A 15,358-nucleotide genomic window follows, 5' to 3' on the forward strand; every position below is an offset into this window, starting at 1 on the left:
TTTAAAGTACCTCTCCTCTTTTATAGTGCAAGTCATATTCCTGTTGCCTTCATGACATTTTACAGTGTTTGGCTCAGGGAGCATACAGGGTCAAGCTGTGAGAGATAGAAAAGATGTCTACAGGGAAATGATAGCAGACTGCAGAGTACTAACTACTATAGGGAAGACTGTGTCTTCGCCAGTACACAAAATGCAAGTGGCAGGTTCAGGCACAGAACCTAAGAATTCTGGTTTTCAGCCTTAGACTAGACCACAGTGAAGACAGGAGAAAGCTGGGAGATAGCCATAGTCATCTTCAATTATTGAATTTATTTTGAGTTGTTTGAGCTATCCAACATTAGAAATATTTATTGCTGTATAAGAGATTTATTTAAGACACTTCTGAAAAAGACTCTGAATTGGTACCATCTGGCCATGATGGCTGTGATTCTTTTTTCTTTGCATCTAAGGGTATGTCTACACTACGAAATGAGGTCAATTTTATAGAAATAGATTTTTAGAAATCAATTTTATACAGTCGATTGTGTATGTCTCCACTAAGTGCATTAAGTTGGGGGAGTGCGTCCTCACTACCGTGGCTAACATCAACTCACAGAGCGGTGCACTGTGGGAAGCTATCCCACAGTTTCTGCAGTCTCTGCTGCACATTGGAATTCTGGGTTAAGCTCCCAATGCCTGATGGGGCAAAAACATTGTCGCGGGTTGTTTGGGGTACATGTTGTCAGTCTCCCCTCCGTCTCTCCCTCCCTTTCTCCCTCCATTAAAGCAACTGCAGACAATCATTTCATGCCTTTTTTCCTGGGTTACCCATGCAGACACCATAGCACGGCAAGCATGGAGCCTGCTCAGCTCACTGCTGCTGTTGTGAGCATTGTAAACACCTTGTGCATTATAGCACAGTATGTTCAGAACCTGGCTAAGAGACGGCAGCACAAGGATGATTGTGAGGAGGACATGGACTCAGACGTTCCTGAAAGCGTGGGCTGTGGCAATTGGGACATCATGGGGCAGTGGGGCTGGTTGATACACTGGAATGCCAATTCTGGGCCCAGCAAACAAGCCCAGACTGGTGGGACCGCATAGTCTTGCAGGTATGGGATGATTCCCAGTGGCTGCAAAACTTTTGCACGCATAAGGCCACTTTCCTGGAACTCTGTGAGTTGCTTTCCCCCGCCCTGAAGCGTGGGAATACCAAGATGAGAGCTGACCTGAGAGTTCAGAAGCGAGTGGCGGTAGCCCTGTGGAAGCTTGCAATGCCTGACTGCTACCAGTCAGTCGGGAATCAATTTGGAGTGGGCAAATCTACTGTGGGAACTGCTGTGATCCAAGTAGCCAGTGCAATCACTGATCTGCTATCAAGGGTAGTGACTCTGGGAAATGTGCAGGTCCTAGTGGATGGCTTTGCTGGAATGGGTTTCCCTAACTGTGGTGGGCGATAGACGGAACGCATATCCCTATCTTGGGACCGGACCACCTTGCCAACAAGTAGATAAACCTCAAGGGGTACTTCTCAATGGTGCTGCAAGCACTGGTGGATCACAAGGGATGTTTCACTGACATCAACATGGGATAGCCAAGAAAGTTGCATGACACTCACCTCTTTAGGAACTCCGGGCTGTTTGAGCAGCTGCAAGAAGGGACTGACTTCCCAGACCAGAAAATTACTGTTGGGGATGTTGAAATGCCAATAGTTATCCTTGGAAACTAAGCCTACCCCTTGCTCCCATGGCTCATGAAGCCATACACAGGCAGCCTGGACAGCAGTAAGGAGCAGTGCAACTCTAGGCTGAGCAAGAGCAGAACGGTGGTAGAATGTGCCTTTGGACATTTAAAAGCTAGCTGGCGCTGTTTGCTGACTAGGTTAGACCGCAGCGCAACCAATATTCCCATTGTTATTACTGCTTGCTGTGTGCTCCATAATATCTGTGAGAGTAAGGGGGAGATGTTTATGGTGGGGTGGGAGGTTGAGGCAATTTGTCTGGTGGCCAATTTTGAATAGCCAGATACCAGGGCGAGTAGAAGAGCACAGGTAGGCGCGCTGCGCATCAGAGAGGCTTTGAAAACCAGTTTCATGATTGGCCAGGCTACAGTGTAACAGTTGTGTGTGTTTCTCTCTTTGTTGAGTTTAATTCCCTGTAAGCTAACCACCCTCCCCCCTTTGATCACAGCTGGCAAAGGAAATAAAGTCACTATTGTTTTTAAACCATGCATTCTTTCTTTATTAATTAAAAAGGGAGATAACTGATAAGGTAGCCCGCCTGGGGTGGGGGAAGAGGGAAGGACAAGGGCACATTGCTTATTGTAGCCACATTACAAATCAAAACTGTTTGAATGACAGCCTTCTGTTGCTTGGGCCATCCTCTGCAGTGGAGTGGCTGGGTGCCCAGAACTTCTCCCCTGCGTTCTTGGGAGTATGGGTGAGGAGGATATGGAACTTGGGGAGGAGGGCAGACAGTTGTACAGAGGATGCAGTGGTGGTCTGTGCTCTTGTTGGCTTTCCTGCAGCTCCACCAGACACCTGAGCATGTCCGTTTGCTCCCCCATTAGCCTCAGCATTGCATCCTGCCTCTTCTCATCGCCCTCACTTAATCCTTTCCTGGACTCTGCCACTGAATGCCTCCATGCATTCAGCTGTGCCCTATCAGTGTGGAGGACTGCATGAGCTCAGAAAACATGTCATCACGAGTGCAGTTTTTTCCTCCTTCTAATCTGCGATAACCTCAGGGACGGAGATGATAGGGGGAGCATAGAAACATTTGCACCTACAGGGGGATAAAAAGGGAGAGTAAAATTTAAGATGATACATTTCTGAGAACAAAAGGGAGACTCTTTCACAGTGAATCAAGCAATTCACAGCAGACAGCACATGTGCTCTAGGTACAAGATTGCATTTTGCCTTTTATATTGAGCGCCTGCTGGTATGGTGACACATCACACACAGCTGGGCAACAGAATTCGGTTTCCAGGTAAGCCAAATGGTACGCGGGGTTGGCTTCTTCCACCTTCATAACATGTGGGAATGTTTTCAAACTGCAGAGTCCTCCTTTCCCCTAGCAAGCACTGTCGGTTGGGTTTGCCATGTAAAAGGAGGAGCTTTGGTTTTCGGGTGAATGTGCAGCACACATCTCCCCCCACCCCTCCACGTGGCTATTTGGGATGATTGATTCACTCCTCCCCCCACCGCGTGACTATGGGATGATCCCTTTTTAGCCAAGCGCAAACAGCCCAGCATGAATGGGGTCCTTTTACTGTTCCCTTACAAAAATTCCCCTATTTCAACCAGGTGACCATGAATGATATCACTCTCCTGAAGCTAACACAGAAAGATAAAGACCGAATGTTGCTTGAATGCAACCAAAACCCAGGACCATTTGTTGCCATGCTTTGTGCTGCAATGATTCCAGACCACTTGCTACTGGCTTGGCATGGTAAAGTGTCCTACCATGGAGGACAAAATAAGGCAGCCCTCCCCAGAAACCTTCTGCAAAGGCTTTAGAGTACCTCCAGGAGAGCTTCATGGAGATGTCCCTGGAGGATTCCTGCTCCATCCCCAGACATGTTAGCAGACTTTTCCAGTAGCTGTAATGGTCGCAAATGCATCCCAAGTCTTCAGGGCAAATCAAACATTAAACACTATTGCTTTTAAACCCTGTACTGTAGTTACAAATGTGCACTCACCAGAGGTGACTTCTCCGCCTTCAGGGTTGGGGATCCTGCCTTGGGAGGGTATTGGCTCCAGGGTGATGAAAAGGTCCTGTCTGCCGGGGAGAACGGATTCACCATTTGCCTGCTGCGCATTCTCCACCTCCTCCTCCTCTTCTTCCTCCTCCACAAAATCCTCCTCCATGTTGCATCAGACTCCCCCCTTGCAGGTGTCCATGGACAGTGGTGAGGTAGTGGTGCCCCCTAGAACACCATGCAGCTGCTCATAGAAGCGGCATGTATGGGGCTCTGACCCAGAGCAACCGTTTGCCTCCTTTGTCTTTTGATAGGCTTGTCTGAGTTGCTTGACTTTACGCGGCACTGCTGTGTGTCCCTGTTGTACCCTCTCTCTACCATGTCCTGTGCGATTTTGGCATATATATTAGCATTTCTTCTTTTTCATTGGAGTTCTGCCTGCACGGATTCTTCTCCCCATACAGCAATCAGATCCAGTGTCTCCCATTCACTCCATGCTGGAGCTCGTTTGCAATTCTGTGGGGACTACATGGTCACCTGTGCTGATGAGCTCACCATAGTGACCACACAGGAAATGAAATTCAAAAGTTCCTGGGGGTTTTCCTGTGTACCTGGCTCATGCATCAGAGTTGAAAGCGCTGTCCAGAGCGGTCACATTGGAGCACTCTGGGATAGCTCCCAGAGGCCAATGACGTCGATTTGCATCTGCACTACCCCAAATTCGGCCCAGCAAGGTCAATTTTAGCGCTATTCCTCTTGCCAGAGAGGAATGTAGAAGTCAACTTTAAGAGCCCTTTAGGTCGATGGAACAGGCTTGCTTGTGTAGATGCATTCATTACAAAATCGACCTAACGTGGCTAAATTCGACTTAACCCTGTAGTGTAGACCAGGGTTAAATGTCTAGAAAACATGGATTAAAATAACAGTAGCAATATGAAAAGGTATCACCACTGAGGTTAGGAGCTGTTCTCTCTTCCTTCTGCTGCATCTGCAAACATCTGCTCACCAAATCGTCTTGCATTCTTTCACTTATAAAATGTGTATGCACATTTCTCCTTGCTTCTCAATGAAGAGATGGAGAATTTGTCAAAGGCATTTCTGTAAGAGTATAAATGTACTAAAAACGACCATATAGGAGTTCAGAGCTGCATTAGGACTGCTGCTCCAAAGCACTTCAAACTTCAATTTTAATAGCTCAGAACTCTTATTGGGGATTGCAATGCTATGAAAAAAATCCATATAATTTTTGTCACTTTGGTATGATATGCTTGCTTAAATCCAGTGGGTTAGAAAAGACATGCAAAAATCCTCTCATCAAGTTTAATTCTCCCTTAATGTTTATTGAGGACATTAAATCATTCTTGACTCTTCACTGAGAGTCTTCCATCTGAAGTGCTATGCACTAAAGAACTGGAAAATGAAATAGGAAAAGATAGCTTTTGCTTTTTTCCATCTAAGTATATTCAGAAGAAAAGAAACTTTTGATTATTAAGATGAATCTGTCATTAATACAGATACTTTTATTTCCCCCCCTCAAGGCTGCCTGCCTTATGGATGTAATTAGATTACTTAGTGAATAGTGTGTACACAGAAAGACAATAACAAGGCTTTGAAGGACAGCCATGATAACGAAAATTACACAGGGTCATCAAGAGTAGCTATCTGAAATGACATCCAGGTATTCCATTGATGAGGTACATGGATACACAGAACCATTTGTATTTAGAGTGAACAAAGTCTTCTGGAAGTGATTATAAGGCCCAGTACTGCACACCAGAGTTTCTGTGTTTTATGAACCCCGGCTGCTTGGCTCTTCATGGACTCTGTAGTTATAGAATCACTCTGCACCTAAGGGTAAACACCTTCCTCTGAGGAAACAGTCTACATGATATGGTGTTGCTCATCTCCTTCTTCTTAGGGGTGAAGTCCAGAGTCCAGCTCAGTTGGCATATGAAGGATTTATGGAGCTCTGGAACTCACCTAGGGAGACATGACAGGGAGATAATGACTTCAGGGCAATCAGTATTAAAGACAAGAGGAGAGAGCCCTGCACCTTCCTGGCTCGTTGTACCCTGTAGATCTTATTTTCTAACTTGAATACCATTTGAGTGTTGTTATTTTCAAATGATTTTAGAACATATTAACAAATCATTGCCCTGGGCAACAGAAAACCCTGATACAACCTTAGTGCTCCACTGTAATAAAAAGGAGACCTATCCTGATCAGGGGAGCAGAGGTTTCAAGATATAAGTAGGGGCTGTGCAGAGCCAGACAGTTCCTTTAACATGAGTTTCTCACCCTCAAGTGGCTCTGCAAGGCTATCCCTTTCAAGAACTATGATTACTGCATGAAGTCTATAGTGCATTTCCCCCTTCACACCAACTCCCATAAACCAGGCTAACATTTCCTAAAAAGGTTGATATGATAGGCAACTGGCTTTTGGCAGCTTTTTGTAGCTTATGTGCCTCAGAATGCCATGTAACCTGTGATCAAGGCTAGACTGACAGTCCCTTTGGATCTTTTTAAGGGCTTGATTCTGCAAGGTTTTGAATGCCCCCTGGGAGGTAGTGAATGTCCTCAAATCCCAGTGAAATGTAGGGCACTTTGTGATAACTGAGATCAGCCACTAGATCAGTAGCAATAATGTTAACTGCAGTTATGTCCTTTCCATGAAAATACAGTCCTAAATTTGAATTATCATTAGCCCTTTCCTTCTTTGCTGAATCTTGAAGGGGCATCACAGTGATAAGTCTGCTGGTTGAAGACTTTAAACAAAAAATTAGAATTCTAAGCAGATGATCATTTTATTTCTGTCTGATCTTGAAAACTCATTTCCAGCAATACTGTCACTCATAGAACAATTCAATAATTTTTCAGGGTGCAAGATAAACTAGGATAAATCAGTTATTTATCAGATACTGTTATTCAAAATTATCCCCTCCTTGATCAGGGACATGTATCATTAGTCTTCATAAAGCTTTCTATCTTATCTGTATACGTGTGTGTATATATATATATATATATATGTCTGTCTGTCTCTCTCTGTGCGTGTATGGGTGTGTGTATGTATATGTACAAATATATATATAAAAACACACAGAGAGACAGACATTAGAGATGAGCCAGAAATCCAGACTTGTATCAAACTTCCTTCCACAAATTTTGTGGGGAGGGTTCAAATTCTGGATTTGACACTGGCTCTGACAAACTTTGCTCAGACTAACCTCCAGTACCTTTCTACTTCAGTTACATAGATCTGATGGTTTTCCCTTTTTCTACATCCTTTAATGTAGGCCAAAGTAGGCAGATCTATTAATGGTACCTCCTTCTTCGTTTAGTGTAAATTAGTTAGCCTTTTTAAGCTTCATGGCCAAGCTTTTCAAAAATAACTAGTGATTTACAGTTCTTCAACTTTTCGAGAGCTCAACTCAAGACCCCTTAAAGGGGCCTGATTTTTAGATCACTGGTGATCAGAACTTTCTGAAAAACAGCACTCTTCAAGGCTTCTAAAGTTGGGTATTAAAAATCACGAGTTGCTTTTTAAAACTTGGTTCATGTCACCGATGTCCATTTTCTGAAATCCAGCAGACTTCTCTTTCTCCACTGCAGTATGAAATGCTGGTTTATTTCCCCACATAAATACTCTTCCTTCCCATTGCTCTGTGGCTCTGTATGATTTGGATCCTACTTGAACACATTCTTTCCTTTATCACTATATGTCTGGGCTATCACTCAGAATCAATGTGCATAGTTGCCCTGATCTGGATATCAAACCACCCTTGTGATGGAGCTGCTATGGCTGCCTGTGAGACAGTGGTAGCTCCAAAACTCCCGTCATGGGGGCACAATCTGATAATTTTGTCTAAATTCCATTAATTCAGTTTGATATTGATCTGAGAGGACCAGTTTCTGATACTCTCTTCTGTAACAGCCTCATGCAATATCCAGGGAGAAGAAAACTGATTTACAAAGAAGACATAATACTACTAATTAAATATAGTACGCATTCGTCCCTGGTTAGCCCACTTTAACTGTAAAATATTTCCCAGTAGGATGTAATTATCTCATGAATGCTTACAATTCAGGTTAAATCAATAAAGAAGGCAAATATTCAAGACTCCAACAATATTTATTAGGATTTATATTTATCATCCATAGATAAGAATGAGAAAGGATGCATTTATCACCTTTTATAGTAGGTTCAAAAGGTAGAATGCATTATTTATAATAATTCATTTGCACTTTTGGGGCTGTACTCATGCCTGATGTTACTTTGACTTCATGAGGTAACAGCAAGAATGAAGCTGTCCCACTCTGTATAGAGCCGTCCTTCTCAGAACCTTAACACATATTACATATAAACATTACCTAAATTAGTCTTGCAAAAATCTTGTGAGGTTTGAAATAATTATACCCTGTGCAGATGAGTATATTGAAATTTGGAATATTCTTATGCTCAGTGCCTTCCCCACCACCCACCTCATCAAGGCTGAAATCCTTGATCCTATTGATTTCAATGAGAAAAATCCCATGGACTTCAATAGGGCCAGGATTTCACCCCAAGAGTTTTTTTTTTAAAAGAGAGAATCCTCCTTTTGTTAATTTTTACAGAACTAAAATATCTTATCTCAGGTCCTTCACTTTTGACAAAAGGAAAGAATTTCCCATCACAAGGGAACTTCAAGTGAGAAATTTTCATGAAGATTCAATTTAGTTTGTGGAATTGTAGGGCAGGGGTCGAAATACGATTTATAATTAAATGCAAGTTACTGCTTTAGTTACGGAGAGATAGTTTGCTCTCCAAAATAATGTAAGGTTGTCCTCCTCCCTCTTTTTTTAAAGAAATTACTGGGGTATGTTTGCTCTTTAAATACATTCAGATATGCCAACTGAATTTAAGGTAATATCATTTTACTGGAACTGTAATTTGCTTATTAAAATCTTGAAGTCCGTTCTATAATAATGTTTTCTTAAATTAATCACTGTCCAAAACCATAGAATCATAGAATATCAGGGTTGGAAGGGACCTCAGGAGGTCATCTAGTCCAACCCCCTGCTCAGAGCAGAACCGATCCCCGACTAAATCATCCCAGACAGGGCTTTGTCAAGCCTGACCTGAAAAACTTCTAGGGAAGGAGATTCCACCACCTCCTTAGGTAACGCATTCCAGTGTTTCACCACCCTCATAGTGAAAAAGTTTTTCCTAATATCCAACCTAAATCTCCCCCACTGCAACTTGAGACCATTACTCCTTGTTCTGTCATCTGCTACCACTGAGAACAGTCTAGCTCCATCCTCTTTGGAACCCCCTTTCAGGTAGTTAAAAGCAGCTATCAAATCCCCCCTCATTCTTCTCTTTTGAAGACTAAACATCCCCAGTTCCCTCAGCCTCTCCTCATAAGTCATGTGTTCCAGTCCCCTAATCATTTTTGTTGCCCTCCGCTGGACTCTTTCCAATTTTTCCACATCCTTCTTGTAGTGGGGGGCCCAAAACTGCACACAGTACTCCAGATGAGGCCTCACCAATGTCGAATAGAGGGGAACGATCACGTCCCTCAATCTGCTGGCAATGCCCCTACTTATAATCCCAAAATGCCATTGGCCTTCTTGGCAACAAGGGCACACTGTTGACTCATATCCAACTTCTTGTCCACTGTAACCCCTAGGTCCTTTTCTGCAGAACTGCTGCCTAGCCATTCGGTCCCTAGTCTGTAGTGGTGCATTGGATTCTTCCGTCCTAAGTGCAGGACTCTGCACTTGTGCTTGTTGAACCTCATCAGATTTCTTTTGGCCCAATCCTCCAATTTGTCTAGGTCCCTCTGTATCCTATCCCTACCCTCCAGCGTATCTACCACTCCTCCCAGTTTAGTGTCATCTGCAAACTTGCTGAGGGTGCAAATGGGGGAATAGTCTTGAATACTTATATTTAAAACTTATATTGGAATAAGACAGACATATGCAGCACACAATTAATCTTCATAATGTTAAAAGCTCACAAGGCAAAAGTTTGGAATTGAGAAGTGATGAAAACCAACTTACCTAAAATTTATAATGGTGAAATGATTGCATAGAAAAAATACCATTTGGTAATATGAAATACTAGAACAATCACAAACTCCTAAATAATGTATAACTACACTTGGAAAATTGGTTAATAGCTTTAACAACCCATTTAAAATAACTTCATAAATGAGACAGGTGAAAAGAAGTACACTTTTTTTCCCCCTCAAAAACTGCAGGATTATGTTGTCATGAAGGAGAAGTTTTTGGGTCCCAGTCATTCCAAAAGGCTCTGCTGATTGAGAAAACACAGGCCCTGGCTTAAGTATGTACCAGTCTTGATAGTAGGATGGGATGGGAAACGATTTTTCCCATCCCACAGAAAATTTTCAGATTTCGAAACTTTTCATGTCCCAGATTGGGACACAAAGTCATAATCTTAAAATATTTTGAGAACCATCAAACTGAGAGGGGGCGGGGGGCAGACAACATTCCATGTGGGTCAATTGAAACTTTGTTTTGATTTTGACCTTTTAAAATCTTTTTTAGTCTAAATTTACTAAAATTTCAAAACAAACAATTGTTTCAACCCATAAAACCAAAAGTTCCCTGTTCAAAAATGCCATAACAAGGCATTTTGAAAATTAAAAAAAAAATTCAAGAAGTGTTTGAGTCAGGAGATTTGTTGAATCCAATCCAGTTTAACAAACAGTTTCAGTTATTGGCTTTTGGGGGTTTAAAACAAACAAAAAAAACAGTTCATCAGAAAATGCCCACCTAGGTCTACTTGATTGTTTGACTTACCTCAGCTTCCCTAGAATTTCTGACCTATTCCAATGTTTTCAAAGGTGTCCTGGCTCAGCTTCTCCATTTACAGGCAACTGTCTACTCAGCATATGCTTATTACTCATCTCTGAGTTTGTTTTGTTTCTGCTTCTATCAGCCCTACTCTCTGGGATGGCCACACCACTGCCTATCACTAACAAAAATAAAGGCACTAGGATTCTGATAGCAGAAAGTTAACCAGTGGGGGAAGTTGTGACAGTGGAAAGTAGTAAGCAAATAGGAGTCAATACAGCCTGAAAACTGAGCAGCACTGGAGGAAGAAATATCAGTACACTTTTGGGGAATATGTGCTGAATCAGTACATTGTAATGCAGCATCTGCTGACAGGGTTTCTGGGGTTCGATGATGGAAGTTTAAAGCTGGCTCCCCTGGCTTTAAGGTGCAATGAGTTCATTACGTCCTCACGCTCAAAGAATTTACGTGTAAAACACAATGCACAAATATGGGAACCTAATAAAATAATAGAGTAGTGAAATGATAGTGGGTTAATCACATTGTACCCACTGAGCACCCTGAAAATGTGTCATTTTGGTTTCATCCATCATACAAATTGAGGAATTCCACCATTGATTACAATTGGCAATTTTTAGCTGCTTGCTTTTTGCTTTGAGGGGTGGAGGGGTGTTGACATCACTCAACTTTTTGTTCTGTTAGATGCAATGTTTTGTGTGTTTAGGGCTCAGCAGACATGCGTTATAGCTTGAATTGTTTACTGTAGAATTGAAAATATGTAAGGGGAAAGGTTCACTGGATAAACTGCTTACCCTCCATAGAATGCACTCTCCCATATTCCACAAATGTTCCCTCCAGAAATACACCAATTGCCCACCCCTACCCAAGCACACAAAAATATAATGCAATTGCCTTCTTCTCAGATGAACAGAACTCTCACTTCTGGATAAAGGATAGAGATATGTTGAAATATGTCCTTAAGGTAATAAATGTCATCCTCTCTGAAAAGTAATCTTACCTCAGGATAACTAAATCTTTTTTCCATTTATAAAATATCAGAACGATAACTATCCTTGCTCACTATTTAAATTCCTTCACAGAAATTGAATTCTCAATTCATGAATAATGATTGTGGCCATTTTTTCTCTCAAATGGTAAGCGCTCAGGTTTAAACAAAAGTAACTCGGAGCTGCGGAGCTGGATAGTGCAAGGTATGAAGTTGAGGGGTTCAGCTGGTGTGTCCACATTCTAAAGACAAAGATGGACCTTAGTCATAAAGTTCAGAGCTGGATTTGAATCCAGACTTATGTTTTAATCTGGGATGCTAGTTTTGCCCACTATTTGAGTTAACAAAGTTTGAAACCCATTCTGAATTTCACTGAAGTCCAAGGATAGTCCGATTCAGGGTATTGGAACAGACTCATTTCCTCTAGAATCTGCATTTTCATGTTGAAAGTGGTTCAGATTTGTTGACACCTCCCCTCCCAATTTCAAAATTGTGTTTTTCATAGAAATTTATCCATCATCATAAAGAAAATACAGAAGGGTTGATTTTTCTATCATTCACACCAGTGCAAATCTAAAGTAACTCCACTAAAATCAATGGAATTACTGAGCCCAATGGGAATTCTGCCTGATTACGGACAAGCCAGTAGGATCCCTCGTCTTATTCCTGAGACAGCTGTTCATAGAGAAAACAGTAAAAGAGTATTTCTAAATTCTTCTGGCATAAATGTGAAAATTATTTTAAAAATATGAAAATTATAAAAAATATACCTTCATTGTCAGACGTGTCAGAGTCTACTTCAGAGTTTTGTGTTCAAAACAAATTTTATTCAATTTATGACAGAGGAAGATATACATTAAATTGAAATAAAAATAGCAGATTATACAGTTTCATATTCAGAATAAGCAGACCAGAGGATTATTGTTATAGGTCTTCCATCAGCTCCTGACTACATTTGAATGGCTTTCACTGATTAATGGCCACCAATGTGGTTTTCCCAATAACAATTTAAATAATTTATATGGACAAAGGATAAAATGTTCAAATAAAACTGACTCTTTTCTTTTTTTGTTTTGTTTTCATTTTCATGATGTTTTAAATCCAAACATTTTATTGAACATTATTGAAATTGTTACTAGAGTGGGTTGCTGAAAACCTAGGTTATGATAGGTTTCATTTTTTTAAAAATCACACACACAAAAATGAAAAACAGGTCCATTTCAAATGCTACAGAACAGAAACCACGGCAACACTGCTGGCAAATGCATTTTTATTTTTCAGTAAGCTAGATTGGAGTAATCCTCTGGAGCAGCTACGGTGGGGAAGGAGAGGGACTGTCATCCAGAATCCTTAATGACCACTGAAGGCAGTGGCAGCTGCAAAGGGGCTGTTCCCCACCCCCTTCTCCCTTCAAGGGGGGAAGGGAAGGACGTTAACCCTGTTGGGCCATTATTTTCTAACTGACTCTCAATTCTCTTTCAGAGCTGTCAGTTGGGAAGTGTTTTCAGTCTACTTGGCCCACGTCATCTCTCCCAGATGGGTCAAAGTTTGTCAAGGATGGAGGATGTTAGTAAATGAAATAAACTACCCATAACCCTTTTGACTCTTTGCAGATGAACCAAAGTTCTTATGTTTATTATCCTTTGTATTTAAATGGAACTGAAGCTGAAATGTAGCTGACCCCAGTGCTTTGTGTGAAACCAGTGATCAGGAAAATCAATCAATAGGACTGTACTTAACCATTTTGTTTTTACTCTGACATAGCCCAAATTCCCAAATGTAACTGATCCGGAGCAGGTGTTTTCTGTGATGAATAAGATCAAAAGATGCTTTCATTTATCAATTATGTAAACCAGATAATGTAAAAAGAGCTTCATGGTCAATAGGTCATCTTTTTCTTGGTCTGTCTTCTGTTAACATCCCATAGTATATAAAGGGATGCCTATTATTATAGATGTGTGTTGTAATGGACAAAATTATGTACTTGACAAACGCACTATAATTAGGGTGACCAGATGTCCCATTTTTATAGGGACAGTCCCGTTTGGGGGGACTTTTTCTTATATAGGCACCTATTACCCCCCACCTCCTGTCCTGTTTTTTCACAGTTGCTATCTGGTCACCCTAACTATAATTGATAAAATTAGTAACTGAGAAAATGGACAAGAAATAGCATAGTATAGCAGCTATGCTGTGTAATCAATGTAACAGCAGACAATTAAGTGATGTGTTGATCAATGTCTAAGTCATTAAGAGCTGAATATTGTTACAGATGTAATTAGCTTATTGATTAGGTTACACTGAGAATATTCAAAGTAAGCAAAATGTCAGTAAAATCAACCCAGGAAAAAAACATGGGAGAGGATTTTCTCTGTTCTAAACTGGTATACAAAGTGTGGATTTGGGGATGATAGAAGTGAACTGAAGTAAAGTTGCCATCACTTCTCCACTTATAGAGAGCTAGTATGTTTGTTTCCTTTCTGTATTCTTTAAAGCACTATATTCAGTATTGCTTAATTCTTACTCAAATAAAACTTCCACTGAGTTAGTTATTTGACATCATGTTTTATTAAATACAAACACACAACAAGGGGAAGCACTGTCTCTCCTGAAGTTAGACAGCATTTAGCTTTCTGTATGTTTCTGAACCACCCTATGAAATTTTCTATTCAATTCAATGAGATTGTTTGGAAGAAAAAATCTATCAGGAGGTTTCCATAAAAATCTCTAGTGAATGTTTCCATAAGGGATAATCATAGAATATCAGGGTTGGAAGGGACCTCTGGAGGTCATCAGTCCAACCCTCTGCTTAAAGTAGGACCAGTCCCCAACTAAATCATCCCAGACAGGGCTTTGTCAAGCCTGACCTGAAAAACCTCTCAGGAAGGAGATTCCACCACCTCCCTGTGTAACCCACCCCAGTGCTTCACCATCCTCCTAGTGAAAAAGTTTTCCCTAATATCCAACCTAAACCTCCCCCACTGCAACTTGAGACCATTACTCCTTGTTCTGTCATCTGCTACCACTGAGAACAGTCTAGAGCCATCCTCTTTGGAACCCCCTTTCAGGTCGTTGAAAGCAGATATCAAATCCCCCCTCATTCTTCTCTTCTGCAGACTAAATAATCCCAGTTCCCTCAGGCTCTCCTCATAAGGCATGTGCTCCAGCCCCCTAATCATTTTTGTTGCCCTCCGCTGGACTCTTTCCAACTTTTCCACACCCTTCTTGTAGTGTGGGGCCCAAAACGGGACACAGTACTCCAAATGAAGCCTCACCAGTGCCGAATAGAGGGGAATGATCCTGTCCCTCGATCTGCTGGCAATGCTGCTATGTATACAGCCCAAAATGCTGTTAGCCTTCTTGGCAACAAGGGCACACTGTTGACTCATATCCAGCTTCTCATCCAATGTAACTCCTAGGTCCTTTTCTGCAGAACTCCTGCGTAGCCGCTCAATCCCTAGTCTGTAGCAGTGCATGGGATTCTTCTGTTCTAAGTGCAGGACTCTGCACTTGTCCTTGTTGAACCTCATCAGATTTCTTTTGGCCCAATCCTCTAATTTGTCTAGGTCCCTCTGTATCCTATCCCTATCCTCCAGTGTATCTACCACTCCTCCCAGTTTAGTGTCATCTGCAAACTTGCTGAGGGTGCAATCCACGTCATCCTCCAGACCATTAAGGAAGATATTGAACAAAACCGGCCCCAGGACCGACCCTTGGGGCACTCCGCTTGATACCGGCTGCCAGCTAGACATGGAGCCATTGACCACTGTTGAGCCCAATGATCTAGCCAGCTTTCTATCCACGTTATAGTCAATTCATCCAGCCCATACTTCTTTAACTTGCTGGCAAGAATATTGTGGGAGACTGTATTGAAAG

The sequence above is a fragment of the Chelonia mydas genome, chromosome 2 (assembly GCF_015237465.2).
Source record: "Chelonia mydas isolate rCheMyd1 chromosome 2, rCheMyd1.pri.v2, whole genome shotgun sequence".
Taxonomy (NCBI): domain Eukaryota; kingdom Metazoa; phylum Chordata; order Testudines; family Cheloniidae; genus Chelonia; species Chelonia mydas.